Source organism: Natator depressus, chromosome 6 (genome assembly GCF_965152275.1).
Source record: "Natator depressus isolate rNatDep1 chromosome 6, rNatDep2.hap1, whole genome shotgun sequence".
NCBI classification, from domain to species: domain Eukaryota; kingdom Metazoa; phylum Chordata; order Testudines; family Cheloniidae; genus Natator; species Natator depressus.
The window spans coordinates 120,443,422-120,463,712 of record NC_134239.1 but is presented as its reverse complement, the minus strand read 5'-3'; the positions used below and the strand labels follow the sequence as shown (position 1 = coordinate 120,463,712).

At 44.9% G+C, this 20,291-nt stretch overlaps 1 protein-coding gene across 3 annotated transcripts in view; it reads right to left on the bottom strand.

The window, feature by feature from the left end:
* Positions 1–20,291, bottom strand: part of ARMH4 (armadillo like helical domain containing 4) — a 117,751-nt gene that overhangs the window by 95,830 nt on the left and 1,630 nt on the right. For 2 of the 3 annotated variants that reach the window (XM_074956435.1, XM_074956438.1), the window contains exon 1: positions 7,871–8,006. The exons of the other annotated variant lie outside the window; for it this stretch is intronic. The gene's annotated coding sequence lies outside the window, so the exon portion shown is untranslated. Of the gene's footprint in view, positions 1–7,870; positions 8,007–20,291 lie in introns of those variants that run through there. 3 annotated transcript variants of the gene reach the window in all.

The window sequence follows — 20,291 nt, the reverse complement described above, 5'->3', positions numbered from 1 at the left end:
TAAAAGGAAATTTGACTCAAAATGCAGTGTTTGTAAATAAACACATAAGATACAGAAATATTTCTATGGACTGTAAAAAAGTTCAATGGAAATAATTTTAGGGGGGAAAAAAAAAATCAAACAAACCTTCCTTACAGTGCTTGAAACTCAATTTTTGTACCTTTGCATTAATGCAAGAGAACCCGGAGATGAAATTTACTAGAAACCAACTGCATAGGTATTTTCAGTGTGCTCCCTGCAAGAAATTCAGAAAGCGAACATACTACAATAGCAAAAAGCAAATTAGATTTGTAAATTGTTTTTCAAATGTAACCCTCTCAACCTATGTCTACACTATGAGCGAGGGATGCGATTCCCTGCTCATGGACACACACTCATGCTAGCTCTCATCAAGTTAGTGCGAGTATAAATAGCACCGGTAGCCATGGCGAAGGCACAGCTTGAGCTGTGCTGAGTACAAACCTGTGGAGAGTATGTACTGGCATAGCTCAGCTACGCCTCTCCTGCTGCTACCCATGCTACCACAGCTACACTGCTATTTGTACTCACGCTAGCTTGCACAAATATGTTTCTGCAAGCAGGAGAATCACACCCCTAGCTCGCAGTGTAGACATAGCCTAATGCACTCTTTGTAAAACAGGTAAGGGAAGGTGTGGGGGTGGGTTTAATATACATCTTTTAATCTGTGTCCCTCAAATTAATTATATTATTTTTACAGAAACTTTTAAAACTCTTAATTTATTTACTTAAGAACATAAGAACGGCCAGACTGGGTCAGATCAATTATCCATCTAGCCCCAGTATCCTGTCTTCCGACAGTGGCCAATGCCAGGTGCTTCGGAGGGAATGAACAGAACCCGCAATCATTGAGTGGATCCATCCCCTGCAGTCCACTCCCAGCAACTGGGAGTATTAAAGTGAAGTGGGGTTTTTTTCTGTTCCCCCTTTCCTCCACCACCACCACTAATAGCACGTAAGTGGTTGATATGCAGTGCTTGTTTAGTATTATCGTAATTTGCATTACAGAGGTACATAGAGTTCCCAACTGAGATCAGAGGCTTGTTGTGCTAGATACTGTACATACACAGTGAGAGACAGTGCCCCTCACCTGAAAAAGTTTACACTCTCAATAGACAAGGCAGACAAAGGGTAGAAGACAAGAAGTATTATCATCACCACTTTACAAATGGGAACAGACACACAGAGAGTTTGACGTGCCCACGTCACACGTGAAGTCTGTGACAGCCAGGAATTTAACTTAGATCTCTTGACTTGAACAGGGCTCTGTTGCAGGCACAGCGGCACAGAGCTCATTGCGGGATGGGGGCCTAAGAATTTATTAATGATAGCAAGGATCCATTTCAAAGAAGATAAAGCAAAGCTTAAGGCCTGACTTAGCTTTTAAAAAAAAAAGGCTAGATTGGATTTTGCACCTAAGAAGCATTACAAGTATCCCCGTGGCTGTCCTCCTAAATAAAATAATGTAATGTATTAAATAAATTAACTGTGGAAAGCTTAAAGCAAAGCCAATTCAGGTTTTAACTAGTAATCAACTGCAAAGCAGTTCATTATTTGTGCTGCACTGAGCCATGGACATATTTGCACATATCTATTCTCTTTTCTGGCTGTTGTAGGGTCTATCTATCCTACAAACATGTTGAGTCAGGGGACCCATGTACAACTTGGTTAAAGTTTGCATTGTTGATTAGGACCTAACCACATCCCCAGAACTGGACTAAAGTAAAGGCTTTTTGTTCACAGGGTAGAAGAATACACTACAAGAATTTTTCCAAGTCCCACAAACACTTTGAATGTCCTCAAGTCTTGCCAAAAATATCCCCTTTAGGCTGACACCTTCCAGGAGAAAGGAATTTAGAGGGGGAATCAAAATCAGGCTGCTTGTGGAAAGCTAGTTACAGCCTTGACTATAGAGTCACTGCTTTCGTTTCATCATACAGGAATCAGGGGGTTAAAACAGTCCCAGCAACTTCTCCAGGATTGCTGAGCAACACGGTTAGTCTGGAGGGAAAACCCAGCTCTTCTCTTTGAAGAGGCACTGGTGGACCATCACAACAGAGAAATCGCTCTTGGAGGCAGTGGGGCAGTGTAAAATGAAAGGTTTATATCAGTTGGGCTGGAAGAAAAAGGGAAGGAAGCAGGAGGGGGCTGATCATAGCAAGGGAAATGAGCTGACGGAGGGGTGTGCTCTAGTGATCTGGGAGTACAACTAGAAGCCAGGAACTCCAGAGTTCTGATCCTGAAACTGACTTCATCTCTAGCCTTGGGTGAGTCACTAAGCTGGAAAGTGTAAGCCATGTCAGGAGCTCTCGTGTAAACAGGCCACCAGCTGCGGCACTGTTTTAAGAACAGTGTTGATTAGGCTTTCTCTGAGCCAGGCTACAGCACCAGCCCTGTGGTGTGAAGGCAATTATCACAGCTGACTAAAATGGACTTTTTCTCATAAGTGAATCTCAATACGTGAAGAGTCAATTTTTTTGTTTAAGAGTGATGACAGGTTCTGAGTTACCATTGTCAGGAAGTTCTTGTTTTATATTGAGATTCAGCTTTGAGAAAGTCCCATCCCTCAAATACAACAGTTACTTTCACACAGCAGGGCTGGGGATGGCAGGTGGGGAGTGAAGATCACAGATGACTTCCCCATTCAGGAAAGTCACCCACTGCATAGCCAAAGAGCTGGTGGATGTATGCAACAAACAGCAAATAGCTGTCAGAGAATCACAGAAGCAAATGACAGAAAAGACCTATTAGGGGATCAAAGCTTATCCCCTGCTACTACATAATTGTTCCCTACAATATATTTTATAGCACTTTTGTCCATTCCAATTTTAAATATCTCAGCTGATGGGGTTTTCACGGAAAACTATCCTCTCTGCTATTTTCTGGCCTTTGGTAAGTTCTGACCATATTTTCCAATTGCAAACATTCTGACAGGGGCTGAGCATCAAGCTTTTAGACACCTGAATAAATACAATTGCCCTGCTGGTCCATCTTCCATGTCTCAAGATTACGCTTGTGCTCTGAAGTTACTGAAGTGACTGCATGTGTCATGTAGAAAAAGCACAAGAGGATTAACAAGTCATCAGCTTCAGACAAATCACTGGATGACCTTTGTGGTATACGGCTCTCCACATCTCTGAGTGCAAGCTTGATTATACCAGCTTTGCCCAGTTGAGTGATCCCATATGTGTTTAACAGGGTGATTCATCTGCTGACTGGTAAAAAGAATATGAGAAAAACTCTGGAACTCCTCAATATAAATATGAAAATATGTGCAAAACACACAGGAGAGTCATTGCCAGCAATCAAATTCCATAACACTGGAGTGCTAATGCACACTGCCCCCAAGGCTTTACCCACTATGATGGACACAAAAGCCAAGGGATTATACACATCAGTGGTCTGACATTACAGAATTCTAACTCTTGCCATATTTTTTATGGACAAATTCCTGTATTTTGCCTCATGCTAAATTATTGCCAATTCAGTCTTCCGATACAGCACGCATCTGAACACCTTTCATTCCTGGTTAGTTCAGATAAACAAACCTCAACAAGCTAGAACTAGCTGGCCTGCTCTCACAGCTGACAGCTTCCAGCCAGATCCCAAGGAAATAAGACAGATTTGAAAAAAGGAGCCAATAACAACCATGCCCATCAGATTCAGCAAGAGGGTGGAACAAGACTATCATTCTGCCGCTCATATGCAATCTACTGTGTCCCTATGGATAAGTTCACTATGGCATCAAACATGTATCATTGAGAAGCCAAAATGTCTTTAGTTTTCCAAGAAACTATAAGGTGGGTAGAAAGTTGGCTAGATTGTCGGGCTCAACGGGTAGTGATCAATGGCTCCATGTCTAGTTGGCAGCCGGTGTCAAGTGGAGTGCCCCAGGGGTCGGTCCTGGGGCCGGTTTTGTTCAATATCTTCATAAATGATCTGGAGGATGGTGTGGATTGCACTCTCAGCAAATTTGCGGATGATACTAAACTGGGAGGAGTGGTAGATATGCTGGAGGGCAGGGATAGGATACAGAGGGACCTAGACAAATTGGAGGATTGGGCCAAAAGAAATCTGATGAGGTTCAATAAGGATAAGTGCAGGGTCCTGCACTTAGGACGGCAGAACCCAATGCACAGCTACAGACTAGGGACCGAATGGCTAGGCAGCAGTTCTGCGGAAAAGGACCTAGGGGTTACAGTGGACGAGAAGCTGGATATGAGCCAGCAGTGTGCCCTTGTTGCCAAGAAGGCCAATGGCATTTTGGGATGTATAAGTAGGGGCATAGCGAGCAGATCGAGGGATGTGATCGTTCCCCTCTATTCGACATTGGTGAGGCCTCATCTGGAGTACTGTGTCCAGTTTTGGGCCCCACACTACAAGAAGGATGTGGATAAATTGGAGAGAGTCCAGCGAAGGGCAACAAAAATGATTAGGGGTCTGGAACACATGACTTATGAGGAGAGGCTGAGGGAACTGGGATTGTTTAGTCTGCAGAAGAGAAGAATGAGGGGGGATTTGATAGCTGCTTTCAACTACCTGGGAGGTGGTTCCAGAGAGGATGGTTCTAGACTATTCTCAGTGGTAGAAGAGGACAGGACAAGGAGTAATGGTCTCAAGTTGCAGTGGGGGAGGTTTAGGTTGGATATTAGGAAAAACTTTTTCACTAGGAGGGTGGTGAAACACTGGAATGCGTTACCTAGGGAGGTGGTAGAATCTCCTTCCTTGGAAGTTTTTAAGGTCAGGCTTGACAAAACCCTGGCTGGGATGATTTAATTGGGGATTGGCCCTGCTTTGAGCAGGGGGTTGGGCTAGATGACCTCCTGAGGTCCCTTCCAACCCTGATATTCTATGATTCTATGATTCTATGAAACAAACTACTTTATTTACCAGTTCTATGCAGGCATCTGCCCTAAAAAGGATGAAAGACCAAGCAAAACAGAACCTCCATATCAGTCATCTATCTGCACTACAATGGTCCAGGCCAGAGACATCTCAACCCTCCCTTCTCATATTTCCTAGGGTCATCTGTGGTTTTTAAATGTATATTTTATTGCAGTTTTTGTCTTTTTAAAAGAAATGGAAAAATAAAAGGAAAACAGCACAGTATGTCTCATATGGTATCATTCTCAAACAGTAATATTATCTTGTTTGTCAGTGACTACATATGATGTTTAGATATTTATCTATATAAATCCTTAGTTATCTCTCTATGTCTATATACAGATAGATGGACAAATATGCAGGGCAACTTCCACACTTCTTCTTGAAGCTTCACTCTAACAGCTATGGGCTATGTGCTCTCTGCTTCAGGGATACTCTCTCTTTCTTCATTTCAGAGTCATCATTCTGATCACTCTGTTTTTCGGGGTCTCTCTAGGGGTGCTGGAACTAGGGGTGCTACTGTACCCCCTGGCTTGAAGTAGTAATAACAAACACCAAATGCGTGGTTACCATAGTATCTATCAACCCCCGCTATAAAAATTGTTCCAGCACCCCTGGGTCTCTCCACCACACACACCTCCCTACGCATGCAGGTCCTGGTTTACTCTCCTAACATGGTCCCTGTCAACTGATGAGCTCTCTTTTGCAGATGCCAGACCTGTCCTCTTTAAGCCAAGTTCCTTCATATATTGGCTCTTAACATCTCTGTCCAAACTGTCACTGGTATCTAGGTGCTACATACGTAAATTAAAAAGCATACCACCTCATCTGATACCTGCAACCATGCAGGGCACCCCATGCTACTACTCATACAGAGGCCAGTCCCACCATTGCTTGACTGCGTGACTGATAATGAGCAGGATAACCTATGTTTGACCATGCTACTAAAAAGCTCAACATCTCCATTTGCTTTCTACACCTTTCATGTTGATGCTCACACCACACTACAATTGAACTGATGAGTCCTCCTCTATGTTCATTTTCTTTTGAGTGATCAAAGGGGGGAGGAGAAGGTATGGGGAAAGCATGAGCAGAGAGGTGTTAAATTACAGCTGAGATAGAGGGTGGGCAGGCTGGCTGGAGACAGCTAGCAAAATATCAGTTGTTGTTTTGGACTTGCTACCACCTTGTTTCATGCTGAGGAAATCTATCAATCATAAAAACTTACCTGCCACATAAAACATAAATCTGCTTCCTTGGCACGTTTTTTTTTATTGTTTTCCTTACTAATGAGCAGTAAAAACTGGAACCTTTTATCCAACACAACCATCCTGGACCATTATAAATTCAGATAAAATTAGAATCTAGATCCAACCCACCTCCGGTTTTACAAAAACAAAAGTCTATGTTTCTCAACTCATCTCTGCAAATTGCGGAAGCCGTTTGTGTTGAAACAAAGGGTTTCCTCCTCAACGTCTAAATTCTTATCTTACTTGACCCTGTAGTGGTCTTAGAGACAAATCTGCCTCGGGAAACAGTACCTGGCATCAGTGCATGGCAGAATAGGATTGTATGTTATTAATAATACTTAGCACTTATATAGAATTTTACATTTTCAAAAGTACTGTACAAGTACTAACTCATTTTCAGAACTTGCTGTAAATTAGATGAATATTATTATACCTATTAAACTGTTAGGGAAACTGCAAAACACAAAGGTTACGTACCATCCCCAAGGACACACAGTGAGTCAGTCACAGAGCCAGAACTAATACTTTCGGTCCTTTTTAAAAATGCTTTTGCAGCAGTAATCTGTGCTCTTCATGGTTTTGTACCCAAACAGCCAAGTTTCAGAATCTACCCCATAATAATGCCTTGGTGACTCCATAGCTATTTCCAGAGCAAAAGACTGTGATGTCATAAACACAGGATTGTGATTTCACTCCTGCTAAAGGAGAAGCTGGGCTCTGCGGGGAAAGCATTTTTAGAAACACAAACACCTCTGGCAACACAACAATGAGGGGAACAAAGGAAAAGACCAGCCATGTCCATTTCTTTTCCCAGCATTCTCTCTCCCCCAAGTCTGCTGCTGTGCAAAATCCCGCCTGTAAAGGGAGCATAAAATGTAAGTGAGATGACAATGCAGTGTAATCCAACAGCTGTGTTAACGGTGAGTGACAGGCCGGGCATGCCGTGACAGCCGACAATCTGCACTGAGGACAGCAGCTCCAAGGTGGGCAAGAAGGATGCAAAAATAAAAACTATCCTGACAGTCTCCAAGTGCCAACTCCTTCCGCTCCCCTGCTAATCCCTGGCACTCGGCTCATTGCAAGCCACAGACGTTCAGACAGCATCTATACACAACAACAGGCTAAGGAAGAAGCAGGGAGGTTACCCATTCCCCTCACCTAGCCAGGTCTCTGATTAGTGGCCATTCCGAACAATAGCCTTGTTTCCCTGGGCAGTGGCAGAGGGAGGGAAGGGGGCACCAGCCGCCAGCCTAGTGTAGCCACTCCAGAGCATCCTTGTCTACAAGTCAAAGGAACGGAGCTCTGCCTGAAGCCCATTCGATGGGCAGCTTCACGGCATGCCACGGGCTAGGGGATCAAAGAGGAGAAAGGGGCGACAGCAAAGCGCTGGCTGGTGCTGGGAACGTGCTGTGCCCGTGAGAAGCGGGGGTGGGGGGTGGGCGGAAGAGAGGACCCCCCCACCACACACACACACACACACACACACACACGGAGGCCAGAGGCAGCAGCATGCATGGAACACAAAGGAGGCTCCGCAGCGCTCCGCCGTCCCCGGGCACCACACGGCCGGCCAGGCCCGCCTCCTTGCACCGATCACGGCATCTATTCTCTAGGGAGCCGGTCAACCATCGCCCCCCGGGGCGGAGCTCCCAGCTCGCCCCCAGCCCCTGCGACTCCCAGCCCCGCCGCAGCGGGCTGCCCCCCTGCCCGCCTCTCACCTGCGCCCCGCGTGTCCCTTCGGCCGGGCCGCACCGCCAAGGCACCCTGGACGCGCCCCGCGCCAGCGCTCACCATCCCGCCGCCGGCGGCTCGCCTGGCCAGTGGGGCTGGGCTGGGAGGAGGAACGGGGCTCGGGTGGGGGGGACCCCGCCGCTATTTCTTATTCATGAGGCGTCCGTCCCCGCTCCAGCATTGGGCAGGAGGCGGAGGCCGGGCACGCCCCTGCTCGGCGGTGCCCACAGGAGCCGCCTGCTGGCGGCCTCCCCTTCCCTCCCCCCGGGCGGCTGCAGTCCGCGCCGGTGCCTTGTCCCCGGCTCCCGCTGCAGGCTCCGCGGAGGGCGCAGGGTGGCCATGGCCTGGCTGAGCGGCCACGGAGGGGAAGCAGCGGGCGGCCGCCCCGGGGCAAGCGGCAGCACCAGCCGCAGGGGGACGACGACACCCCGCGGAGCCGGGTCACAACACGTGCAAACTCCCCGGCGGTTCCGGGGCTGAGCGTGGTGGGGAGTCGCTTCGGGGTGCGGGGTAAGGGGCAGGCTACCCAGGGAGCGCCTGGGCCCAGCTGTACGGGGGTGCAGTTGTCGCGTCGCCTGCACGGAGGGGTTGCTGGTGTAAGAGCGGGTGCGGGGACAGGTCAGTGAGATCTCCTCCCCTGGCACGCTGGACAGCTGCTGGCAAAGTCTGAAGAAGGGAGCTTTTGGGAACCAGATGCGTGGATTGCCTCCTTGCACCCCAATCCTCTTATCCTTGGCATGGTGCAGGCGCTTGGGGGTCACTGGCCGAGCCCTGTGCATTGGATAAAGAGGAAGTTGATTATTTTTTGCCAAGGTCCAAATTTCTTGGTCAAGGTATAGTCCAGATTCAGACGCCAGAGAAAATAACAACGGTAATAATAAGTAAATAAAAAGATTTCAGGGTCTGTTCAACAGTGTCTGGCTGTCTAGATTTGGCCTACTGTCCGCCTATTGAGGACTCCTGAAGTAGGTTCCAGAATAGGAAGAGGAGCTTTCATGTCACAAGAGGGGAGCTGTGGGGAGGGAGGGGGGACTGTTAACCCCAGCCAGGGAAAGGAGGGGAAGTTGTGCTTCCTGCCAGTTTTCCCCCAGCCCTTATGTTAACCCCTGCTACTACCTTTGTGACATCAATGGGCTTTAGATCAGAACGTTGCTAAAAAAATACCTTAAGTATATAATTCACTGACGGTCTGTTTCTCTCAGTCACAGAGTCCTGTTTCTTTAAACTTTCATTGGCACTCAAGTCATTGTTAAAAGGAAAAGTATTTTTGAATGTACTGCAGGCAAGTTAATGTCACATAATAGTTTTGTGCCCTCAGCAATTGGCAATGGCAGTCAAAGTGATGGTGGTGGTTTGAGGCAGCAGCCAAAGAACTATCCTGAGGGCTAAGGAAACACTTTTCATAAAGAGAACTACTCTTATGTGCAAGCCTTGGAATATGATAGCTTTTGTTAGAATGAAACAGTGCAGTGAAATTGTAGGCAATGCAAATGAAAAGTAATTTGCCTTACAGTGTAAATATTCTGGGCCCAAACCACAAAAAGTGAATCCAACATGAAATTGGTCTTGCCCAGAAGTAAACTACAATTTCAAAAATCTATTCTCTTTAATATAGCAATGCTAGTCGTCATCTGTGCAGACACTACATTTTGAATTACTCCCATACATATTTCAATGGTAAACATCCGATTAGTCCTTTCCCGGTCATAAAATAAATAGTCATCCCTCTGAGCCCACACATGGTATGTTTTCCAGTTTTGTCATATTCTTGTTTTTACACCTTCTTAATCCCAGTATACAGGACAACTGAGTCACTTCACCATTTTCCTCACAAAAATGTTCATGTGCTTAGCCAGGACCAGTTTTAAGCAGGACAGCTGATTGCTTGATGCCCCTTTGTAACTCCCAGAACTCTTGGAATGATTTTCCAACCCACTCCCATTTCAGGGACTAGAGGAGAAAATACCCAACGCCCAGTTCTCATTTCTAGCCACAGAGCTAGAGGAAGAAGCCCAGGAGAACTTCCACTGTTTGGGATTCCCCAAGTGGTAAGACTGTCCTACCTCATATTATATGAAACTAGCTCTGCTTCATTTGGATATCCCCAAAGGAACCTGTGCTCTGCTCAGAACCCTCCTAAGAGGTTGTCTTTCTTGATGTAAAAATGCAAAGAGAGACCAGGATCAAAACATTAATTTACCCTAATTTATAGTCATACAATTACATGACAAAAGACCAAGTCTTGGCCTTGTAGTCTATTGGTGCACTTTGCCCAGCATGGGACTTCTGTTCAGTCTTAGAGTCACATACATTCAGCCATCGGGCACTGGGAGTGGTGAACGGACAGGCTATATTAGCCCAGTGAGATACTTTGAGAGGCTCAGTAGCCAATAATAGCAAATTTGTCAGGCTTTCATAGGGGTCCCAACCAGTCTTCCTTGGCATAGCGAGGATGATGACTCAGATTTGAGGCTCAGAGATGGGATGTGAAGTACCCTACCAAAAGGTTTGCATTTTTTTTTAAAGGTAGGTGGGAGCCCTGGGTGCTCAGCAGCTCCAAAAGTTGTGCCACTTTTATTTACCGTCTGTGGATTGAGGTGTGTGACTTTTTAGGTACCCAGTTTTGAAATATTTGGGATAAGTTTTCAAGCTCTCTATGTGGGTTCAATGGTACCACTCCATTTAACATTAATAAGAGTCATACAGCTAAACCCCAAGACACCCCTAAGATTGTCAATTAAGATTAACTTGCTTTGGCATGATGTGTCATTTTCCTTTTAACATTGTATTATTGGTCTTTTGAAGCTTGGTATGTAGGACAGGGGTAAAATATCCAAGTCCTACAGGAAATTGACAGATAGTTCATATTCAGCTGAGTTTGGTTTGGTTTTTTTCAGCATTTTATTCCTGGAAAAGTATAAATGTGTAATGTGTTTTGGTATTCACTGCATTGATTTTATGCCTTTTAATAGACATATGAAAGGGAATTAGTATCTTACAGAGCTTGGAGCGAGGACCTGGGAGTCAAGACTCCTGAGCTCTGTTCCCGGCTCTGCAACTGACATGTGTGATCTTGGGCAAGCCAGTTAAAGTGTAGTTCTGTTCTGGAAAGTGACTATGTAAAAATGGCACCTTCTTACTCAGCAGATCTGTTCTGAGTGTGTATTCCAAGTCATAGCTGCTGACTTTAGTGACAAAAATAGGTTTCTACTGCTTTCTTACTCCTTCGAGCATTGCAGAGCCAACCGAACTGAGACGGTGTGAGCTGGAGTCTATTTCTTCTTGTGGGACTAATTATTAAATTGCAATCACCAGTGGAGTTGCACAGGCATAATGTAGCTTGGACACCCTTTTAATTATTGTTAGGGATGACGAAAGAAAGAATCCAAATAGATTCTCCTGACTGAGCTTGATATCAGGTTGAGTTTACAAGGCTGGCATTTAGACAAAACCCCCACATCTATTTCCTTGTAAAATGAGCACATTTGAAATAGACTATGAACTCCATGATACACTTTTCAATGTGGACCCACACTTTAAACTCTCTCTTCCCATCTGTAAAATGGGGACAGTACTCTCTCATAGAGAACCAATTTAAACTCCATGGTATTTAATAGCAATGACAGCTATTTAATGAGAAGAATAATTCCACTTAATGGAGATGCTTCCAGGTGATTTAAAGATGAATTGCAAAGCAAAAATCCAAACTGAGTTGTGCTGAGATTTCTGTGCTGAATATCCCCAGTAACTAATCTGTCAGTCATTCAACACAGAAATAAACCTTAACTATTTACATGTTGCCTTTACCCTCTGTGAGTTCTTGTTGTTTCCTTACTTACTTAAGATATCTGAGCTTATTACATCACAGATACCAGAAGCCTCGTTGAACATATTATATGAGGTGTCAGATAATGGTGAATTGTTATTCAATAGAGCATTTTATTTCATTTTAACTATTTTAACTATTTTCAGAATTTTCTTTAAGTGACCTATTCTCTTTATTGGAACAGCTTTTTAATCTGTGCATAGGCTGACAAGTGGAGTGTTGTTCCACTTTAAATAATTCTCCTGTATTATTGTGCTTATTTCATACACTAAAACTCACCATTAGCTACCACTGTAGGAAGCTATAGGTAAAGGCCCAGGTACTCTGCAGCAAGCCGAACCTAAATTCTGCAGTACCTTCAGATAGATTAAAAAACTGACATTTCCAATTAATTAACTATGAAAACGAATAACGGTCTGTATAGTGGCCCCATTTTTAATTGAATTCAGTTTATTTGAGGATGTCTCCCCACTGTCAGTTTTTACTAACTTGCAGATTTTGGTCTTGATAAGACAGAAGAACAGGAATGTGACACCTTATCTTTTACACTTCTTTCCCCCCAGCTTGACTATCTAAGGGTAGACAAATTTTCTAAAGGAATTGTGTTACAGCACCAGAAATACTAATTCATGAATAGTTCATAGACTTTATGATTCATAGAGTTAATTCTGAATCTACTTGAAAATGTAAGATTTTGTTCTTATTTTTGGCATTGTCACAAGCAATGTACTGTGCCTATAGTTGTTTGCAGAGGATTTATTTTGTATCTTATTTGCAAAGCATACCTGTGTATCTATTAAATAGCTTTTTAATTTTAAAATAAAATACATTTGCTGTATTTTCTTTCAAGAGAGTTATTAGGCTTTCTGTCTCAGGGCATATGTATAGAAAACAGCTTCTATACAGACGGCAACCTCACAAGATGTAAACTCAGCAACCAGTTATTTCCAGAAAACTTTGAAATAACCACTCGGGGCCATTTAGGGATCTGGGGCAAAAACTGGGCATTGGTCCTGCTTCGAGCAGGGGGTTGGACTAGATGACCTCCTGAGGTCCCTTCCAACCCTGATATTCTGTGATTCTATGATTCTGTGATTCCAAAGTACTCCTCTAAAGACATCCCATATTTCATCCACACACCAAAGGGAACTAGCTATGAGTAGTGCTATTTCCCTAGAGGATTCAAAGGCAGGGACAAACTGTTAACAAGGAATGGCCAATTCCTCCAAGCCTCATTGTCAGCAGTACCAACATGTTTATCATGGGAAATTACTGTAGCCAAGAGCTGGCAAGTTGAGGTCCATGATCAAAGTTCAGGGAGCAGCATTCTTTGGAGGATTGGATAGAGCTAGATTTTTATTCTCCTCTAAAGCCCTTGAGGAATTCCACCATGATTTCAACAATTTCCATCCCACCATCAACCTCAGCCTGGTCCAGTCCACACAAGAGATCCACTTCCTGGACACTACAGTGCTAATAAACAATGGTCACATAAACACCACCCTATACCGGAAACCTACTGACCGCTATTCCTACCTACATGCTTCCAGCTTTCACCCTGACCACACCACACGATCCATCGTCTACAGCCAAGCTCTGCAATACAACCGCATTTGCTCCAACCCCTTAGACAGAGACAAACACCTACAAGATCTCTATCAAGCATTCTTACAACTACAATACCCACCTGCGGAAGTGAAGAAACAGATTGATAGAGCCAGAAGAGTTCCCAGAAGTCACCTACTACAGGACAGGCCTAACAAAGAAAACAACAGAACGCCACTAGCCGTCACCTTCAGCCCCCAACTAAAACCCCTCCAATGCATTATTAAGGATCTACAACCTATCCTGAAGGATGACCCAACACTCTCACAAATCTTGGGAGACAGGCCAGTCCTTGCCTACAGACAACCACCAAACCTGAAGCGAATACTCACCAACAACCACATACCACACAACAGAACCACTAACCCAGGAACCTATCCTTGCAACAAAGCCCGTTGCCAACAGTGCCCACATATCTATTCAGGGGACACCATCACAGGGCCTAATAACATCAGCCACACTATCAGAGGCTCGTTCACCTGCACATCCACCAATGTGATATATGCCATCATGTGCCAGCAATGCCCCTCTGCCATGTACATTGGTCAAACTGGACAGTCTGTACGTAAAAGAATAAATGGATACAAATCAGATGTCAAGAATTATAACATTCATAAACCAGTCGGAGAACACTTCAATCTCTCTGGTCACGCAATCAGAGACATGAAGGTCGCTATCTTACAACAAAAAAACTTCAAATCCAGAGTCCAGCGAGAAACTGCTGAATTGGAATTCATTTGCAAATTGGATACTATTAATTTAGGCTTAAATAGAGACTGGGAGTGGCTAAGTCATTATGCAAGGTAGCCTATTTCCCCTTGTTTTTTGCTCCCCCCCCCCGACGTTCTGGTTAAACTTGGATTTATGCTGGAAGTGGCCCACCTTGATTGTCATGCACATTGTGGGGAGAGTGGTCAGTTTGGATGAGCTATTGCCAGCAGGAGAGTGAGTTTCTGTGTGTGTATGGGGGTGGGGGAGTGAGAAAACCTGTATTTGTGCTGGAAATGGCCCACCTTGATTTTCATGCAGGTTGTAAGGAGAGTGGTCACTTTGGATAGGCTATTACCAGCAGGAGAGTGAGTTTGTGTGTGTGGTTTTTGGAGGGGGGTGAGGGGGTGAGAGAACCTGGATTTCTGCAGGAAATGGCCCACCTTGATTATCATACACATTGTGAAGAGAGTGGTCACTTTGGATGGGCTATTACCAGCAAGAGAGTGAGTTTGTCTGTGGGGGGGCGGAGGGTGAGAAAACCTGGATTTGTGCTGGAAATGGCCCAACTTGATGATCACTTTAGATAAGCTATTACCAGCAGGAGAGTGGGGTGGGAGGAGGTATTGTCATGGTGTTTGTGTATATAATGTCTTCTGCAATTTCCACAGTATGCATCCGATGAAGTGAGCTGTAGCTCACGAAAGCTCATGCTCAAATAAATTGGTTAGTCTCTAAGGTGCCACAAGTCCTCCTTTTCTTTTTGTAAATTCCTTTTAATATCTAATTTCATTGTCCTACCTTCTGAGACTGTGAATAATTATCTTCATTTATATTGTCATCCTGAAGGTATTTATAGTCTGAATCTTATGGTTCAGCACTGCCATCTGTGTTTCTCAATCAGTTACATACCTGGGAAAACAGGACTACATTTCACATTTTAAGAGGAGCTTCCTTGATTAAACCAGCATGCTCTAGATAGAATTTGTTAGGAAACACTGACATACTTTTAAGCTATATTTGGCTTCTATTATCAATAATTCCTATACCCACTGAAGACCATCCATTCATTATAAGCGCTCTTTTAGCTCTTGCTTGCATTTCAGAATTCATTTTAACTGTGATTGATTAACTCTGTTTAAGAAAAGAATTCCAAGGGCAACTAGGATGGTAATGTGATCCGATATAAACTCTGATCTCTTCTAACCCCACAATCATATGGTTAGGAGATCATTTTTTAAAAGACACCTAATATAGTCCAAGTATGGCTTGTGATTTGTTTCAAAAAGCACATTTAAGAAATTATTTTTCATTATTAATGGTCTGAATCAAGCCAAATAATCATAGATAAGAAAGGATTTTGGATGAAGCAGGTAATAAAGAATTCAGGTTAAGACATTACAGTATTTTAATTACATATTACCTGAATAATTCCTTAGTCCAGGATTTAGATTTCAAATTAATTATTTCAGCAGTCATAAGGTCAAATATATCACCTCAAGTCTTTATAAGATCCCTATCACAGTGGTAGCTAGGAATGCTTTACACAAGTTAGGTTAAGACCAAACATCTTGAAACTAATAGGGAGCATATACTCCATAACCAGTCACATTAGCCAACTGCCTTGAAATGACCAAAAATGGCATATAGCAGTGAATATATTAAGTCGGGGATTTTAGAACCTACTGTTGGTAGACAGCCTAGACAAAGAAAAGCATCTTGGCTCTAGTTCCCAGCTAGGTCAGGCATTGGCTCAGATGTATTTAGAGATGGATCAAATCCAGAGTTGAGGGCTTGATACAACCAGCATGGACATTCAGCCATTTTTCAGGCTCTGATGTTCAAACCAGCACACAGGTTTCCATCAGCCATAAAAACCTCTCCCAGCCACTTACCTGAATATATTTTTTCTCTCCTTTTTACAAAGAAATAACAAACGTACAAGAAAAATGTCCCTAAACTGTAAACCTATAGGCAGGGATAGTCAATAGGCGGACTGTAGGCCAAATCCGGACTGCCAGATGCTTTTGAACGGACCCCAAAATCTTTTCATTGACTTATTGTTATCATCATTGTTATTATATTTATTATTTTCTCTGGAGTCTGGACCTTGACTATACCTTGACCAAGAAATTTTGACCTTGACAAAAAATAATTGACTACCCCTGCCTTAAGGTTATATTTAAGTGTAGAATCAGGAAACTGAGATCTAAGCGTCTCAGCAACTGCAGAGTTAAATCAAAACAACCTTAACTCTGCCCCCATGCATACACATTCTAATATCAATTTTCACCACATGACTGCACTCCACTCAGTGATGCAACCATTCTGTACAGCACAAAATTGCACGATAGAAAGGATTTCCATTTTCTTCTATACTGTTTCTTGAGTAAAACAACGAGGAGTCCGGTGACACCTTAGAGATTAATAGATTTATTTGGGCATAAGCTTTCATGGTTAAAAAAACAAAAGCTTATGCCCAAATAAATCTGTTAGTCTTTAAGGTGCCACCGGACTCCTCATTGTTTTTCTGGATACAGACCAAAACTGCTACCCCTCTGATACTTGCTTCTTCAGTGAGACTGATGACATGTATTGTTTTTCATTTAAATTGTACCATTTCTATAAACTTTCTGGTAAGCTTTGTTCAATCCATCAACCTCTCATCATTCAAATACCTCCCTAAGACTCTGTTCTTTCATGATACCCACAAGTAGCAAGTCAACAGTAGTAGATTAAAAAAAAAAGCAGCAAACTGTAGTCATTCTGTTCTCTGGGCTGCTTGTTGGATCCTGTCTAATCTGTATCAGCCTTGTTTAGATTGTAAATTCTTTGGGGCTATAGCAATATCTGACTTGTGTCTTGTACAGTGCCAAGCACATTGTCAATGCTTAAACAAATAATACAAGCATTACTGTATATACATAGTATGATAAAAGGCCCCACTTTAATTCATATTAAAGCCCAAAAGCTTCACATTAACACAGCGTTAAGGTTGCCCAGTGGTGCCAGATGCCTTTCCAGAATGCGGTGAGTGGCTATAATTAAACCTCTGAAAAGCAGGAAATACAAAGTTAAGGTACATGCCAGATGCATCCATAACTCTGCTACCTGGACCTGGCAATAGCCTCTGGGAATGGTTCAGTAAGGGGGGAGCCATAAGAGGTAGACATGAGGAAGTTCTAAGACAGTTTGCCATGATTTGTGTTCCAGCATTTATCTGCATGCACTCCAGCTGCATTCATTGTGTTAGATGTAGGTTAGGTCCAGCACAGCTCTCCCCATCTACTATCTCTGACTCCTGAGCAATGATTCTCCCAATCGCAGAATAACTGGCTGCATGTTTGTCCCTCCACTGCCTCCACAACTCCTCCTCTCCAGTTTCTCTGTCGGTACAGCACAGCCCACTTCTTCCTCCCCAGTCTTTCTTCCCACAGAGACAGGTGTCAGCATGGGACCCACAGGTTGAGGAGCTAAGAAGAGGATGCTGGAAGAGAACAGGGACATTGGACTCAATGAGGTCATTTTTGAAGGGCTGGACAAAAGGGGGCATGATAAGGGCTTTTGGGGGGCACAGAGATGAAGCCCTCCCAACATCCCCACTGCACAGCTATCACTTTCCTTTCCACCCCACAATTCAATGAACTGTTCCATCACACCCCACATTTTCCCTTGCTACTCTGACCTCCCATGTTCCCTTTGACTGCTCAGACACCTCCACAATGCTCCAACGCTGCTTCAACTCCTCCAGCATTCCTTTCATTACACCCACCTGTGCTCAGAACACCTCCATATCCTCTGCTGCTACCTCCCTGCTGCTTCAAGTACCTCCTCCCCCCCTCACCTCACATATCCATAAATACACTGCTCCAAACCCCCTTCCCCCCAGATCCACACCCCTGGTAAATCTGGAGGGGCAATGAGGAGGAGGAGGTGATGTGCTGGGAGGAGTGCATGTACCAGCTGGATGCAGGACAGGGCAGGAGCATGGAGATGCAGAGCTCCTACCTCATATCTGGACCTACTGTGTGAGGAAGGGGCTCTACACATTCATCTGCAGCACAAACAGGCACAGAGAGGCGTGAAGTGGCTCATTTATCTCAGCTGAATGTGGCCACTCCATGGAGACAAAAACAGCCTGAAAGAATAACCCTGGGAGGTGTGAAGGGCACCATTCATCTCAATAGGCGTTCTCATCCGCCACTCCCTCAGGCAATTAGTATCCCGGCTCATGCATGGAGGGGCTCAGACACCCAAGAAAGAGGAAGTGCCCTCCAGATCCTGGGTCACACACAGGGTTGGCAAGGACCCCCAAGATGGGCAGAATTCCCCAGTTCCCAGCATACACATAAGGGGCTGGGAGAAGGGCTCAGACTGGCCCCTCCTGTGCTCCCCCTGCTACTCATTCCATGCCCCCTGTAATCACCTCAGACAGGCTCCAACCCCCCTGAATCTCTGTTCTCTCCCCTACCACCCACCCCATTTACGCTCCCTCCCTCTCTCCCTTAGCCACAGACCCAAACCCCTCACCCAGTATTCCCCTCCCATCTCTCTACCCTCTCAATCGCTACACCACTCCAACACCCCTCACATTGCGCCTCACTTCTCCAATTCCCCATATGCCCTTGCTCTGCACCAGAAAAGTTATAAACATCTGAAAATGTTAAGAATAGCTCATGTTGGGGGGCTATGTTGACCAAATAACCCAGAGACTTGCTTTTCTTTGATCACACTCAATGCCATAATTCAGGAAATATGACAACATTATCCTGTCTGTCATTTTCCCTCTAATTTCTTTGACATAACTTCTGAAGTAAAATCAGAATCTGAATGTGGATTTTAAAACACTTTAAAATATCACCCAAACCATACATTTTGGTATCAGGGCAAAACTTACAAAAGGAACCCTGAAAAATGCAAGGAATATGCACATATGGTGACCAGATAGCAAGTGTAAAAAACTGGACGCTTTTTGGGGTGGAGGGGAAAGTGGGAGGATATAGTTCTATATATAAGACAAATCCCGTAATATCAGGATGATCCCAATAATATTGGAATGTCTGGTCACCATATGAGCACAAGACACATTCTCTGAAAATTGCCATGAATTCACAGTGCATGGGTGCAGCTCAGGTTCAGTGGTCACTGGATGTCACCTTGCACCATCCAGTGAATGTAACAAAAGCCTGCCTGGAAACCCTCTTCTTCAGTAGAGCCCTAATCTTGTTTCATATGGATCCTTCAGTCTCTTTGGCTTGGCCATTGGGCATGAGCCAACCTCTAGATCCAAACTCCAAAAGATTAATAACTTTTTCAATATTGCTTCCCTAAATAGCCAGTGAATGTCATGCACTAGGTGAGATAAATGTCAAGTGACTGAGATCATTTGGGGAATGATCAGAGCCATAGCTTGAGCCCCAGGCATTCACAAAAAACCTTAGAAGAACTAAGTTGAGTCTGAACAATGCTGTTTTTACGGGGGCTGTATCTCAGGAAACTCTGGCTCAAATGACTTCAGATATGGACCATTAATATTATCCAGCACTCCCATAAGTAAGGCTACGATTTAGTCACGGAGGTCACGGAACTTCTAGAATCCGTGACTTCAGCCTGGGGTTGTCGGGAGCTGCAGGGTACCCTGGGTGCCGCTGGCGGCCCCGGAGCTCCAAGCCACTGCAGGTGGCGGGGTACCCCACAGCTCTCAGCTGCCACTGGTGGTGGGGGAACCCCTGAACTCTGCAGGCAGTGGGGGAACCCCCAAGTCCCTGCTGGCAGAGGGCACCCGAGCCCCTGGCTGCTGGCGGGAGAAACCCCCAGCTCCTGGCTGCTTTGTGGTGGGGGAAGCCCCGAGCCCCCAGGCAGCCCGGGAGCCCACAAGCTCCCGGCTGCCACTGCCAGTGGGGAATCGTGAAGCTCCTGGCCATGGTGGGGGAACCCCTGCAGCTCCCAGTGGCAGCAGCTGTGGGGGAACCCCAAGATCCCAGTGACTGCAGGCAGCAGGGGAACCCCCGAGCTCTCGGCCACCACTGACAGGGGTACCCCACAGCTCCCAGCCCCCATGAGCAGTGGGGGACCCCCAAAGCTGCAGGTGGCAGGGGTACCCTGCAGTCTCTAGCTGCCACAGGCGGTTCCTAGCCCCTGCACAGCTGCCCCTTTTCAGGCGGTGTGGGGACCTGCAGTTCCCCATTTTGTCATGGATATTTTTAGTAAAAGTCACGGACGGGTCACCGCTTCTGTGAATTTTTCCTTTTTGCCAGTGACCCCTCTGT